The sequence below is a fragment of the Sorex araneus genome, chromosome 1, assembly GCF_027595985.1.
Source record: "Sorex araneus isolate mSorAra2 chromosome 1, mSorAra2.pri, whole genome shotgun sequence".
NCBI classification, from domain to species: Eukaryota; Metazoa; Chordata; class Mammalia; order Eulipotyphla; family Soricidae; genus Sorex; species Sorex araneus.
In genome coordinates, this window is record NC_073302.1 from 357,274,791 (window position 1) to 357,277,120 (window position 2,330).

Genomic DNA, 2,330 nt, shown 5'->3' on the forward strand with positions numbered 1-2,330 from the left:
GACAAACCTGGAAGTAATAGCTAAACAACTGTGGTGTAAGGGAAAGTACCTGTCCTACCCTGTCACCTTGAGAATTTTCGGTGTTCACCCCAGGTTTTCCAGAACAGCCAAGAAACCCAGAGGATAGACTTACCGTCTCATTGCTGTGCTCAAGAGCTCTGTTTAAGCTCTTAGGCTAGCTCAGGAGAGGGAATAGTCCTCTGTGAGCAGGGCCCAGGGTGGGGAGACAAGCTGGGCAGTAGCCTTCCTTTGATATGTAGACTTTATATTTAAGTGTAGATTTATATATTTAAGAGAGTCTCTTGCCCTCACCTGGCTGTCCTCCCTGAAGATCTCCTTAAAGGGGATGGGCTCCAGCTTCCCTCCCCACCCTAGCAGAGCTCCCAGCATTCAAAGACCTCTGAAGCCTAGCCACAGCCATGCTCAAGGCCCCTCTCCACACATTCGGACAAGCCTCATGCATGAAGGTACCGGCAGAGGAACCCAGGTGTGTGGGACCGGGGCTGAGACCTCCAAGCCTGCTCGGATCAGGACTGGGCCTCCTCCGCCCAGATTTCCCATTTCCCAGTAGCTAGGCGGTCATATCCAGGGACTTTCCCTGGCGCTGTGTAATCCCATCAACAGTCAACATCCAGAGACTTAAAAGTAAGCTCCTGGAAGCAAAGTGGCTGTGTGATATCTTATAGCCTACTTCTTTCTCTGGAAAAACATGGCAAATACTGGGAGTTTCCTGCCCACATGGGAGAGCCTCGCAAGATTCCCATGGTGTATTAATATGCCAAAACCAGTAACAAGCTGGGTCTCATTCCTGACCCTGAAAGAGCCTCCAGTACAGCATCGTTGGAAGGACAAATGGAGAGAGGCTTCTAAAATCCCAGGGCTTGGACTAATGGAGATATTACTGAGACCGCTCGAGAAATTCAATGATCAACAGGATGATGATGATGATGAGATGATGATGATGATGATGACGATGATGATGATATTTAAGTGTAGGATTAACATAGCCTTAGATAGTTTAGGTTTATTGGGTTGTTCCCATCACAGTGCTTCCATCCTTCTGTGTTTATTTGTAACTTCTTTCTTTGTGTTCTGTTGACTTATAAATACTGTTTTTCTCTTCCCCTTGAGTTCTTTACATAGTTTATTCAGAGCCAAATCCTTTTGTATGGGCACAGGAAGACTCTAGCAAATGCTATGCTTTGGTAACCTGGGAGTCATTTGACTCTACATGATATTTTCCTCCAGGGCATCTGTTCTTTTGACCTAAGCCTCAGCTGCCCTTACTTCCTAGCACCCCCAAATGCAAGGTCCCAATGAGGGATGGGACGGACCCAGGGCAAGTGGTGAGTTGTGTGCTACCCTGGCATCAAGATGGGCCTGGCCAAAGGCCTAATGTTTAACTATAAGTTAAGAGCTTGGTCATGGACAAATGCTGTCATGATCCAAACAGTGGAAACTAGATTCAGACCCTGCTAGGGTTAGGAATGATTAATCTGGCCTGAGTGCTACAGTCTGAGTCTGCAAGATGTTGCCAGGAGAGCTGCCCTACAAGCCTCAATGTACTTCTTACTATGTCCATACAAAAAAACTAGTATTAAGATGTGAATAAGTTATTGGACTAAGGAAAGGAGAAAAACCTTAAGAGGTATTTTTCCTGCTAGCAGTCAGGAAGGGTTTTGGAATGCCCGGCCCTCAAGAAGGTTTTTTTTACATTGATTTTGCTACCTGACTGTGTAGCCTAGAGGGCAAGGTAGAGAGAGACAAGTAGGGGGAGAGACTAAGGAAGAGAGAGGATTGAGCAGCAGAATAGAGAGAGAGGAGAGATCGAAAGCTGGGAGAGAAGCAGAGAGACAGGAGTGAATGGAATAAATGGCAACTGATCAACCAACCGGCTTGACCCTCGTTTCCTCCTCCATCTGCCCCATGGCCCAGGCCACTCTGGCTGGGCGAGCCACCCGGGACCAAAGCCCCGAACCCGGGGGGGGGGGGGGAGCGGCAGACGGGTAGCCCCCTGGCAGATGTTTTTTACATTTAAGGACTTGATGTACCTTCATTTATGATGGTAAGGTTGAAGGCAGACCTTTAATATAACTTCAAATAATATCCTAATATATTAATTAATATACAATAACATTTACTATCATTATTGAGTACATTCAGCTCACTTACATTAGCAGTATAATTAACCATGTATAAAGCCAACTGCTAGGTTTGATGACACAAGATAATTGAATTGAATCTATCTCTGCCCTCAAGGTCTTTAACACTTGACAGCTGAGACAAATGTTCACTGTTGACTTGCACATGGATGACACAACTCCCAGATA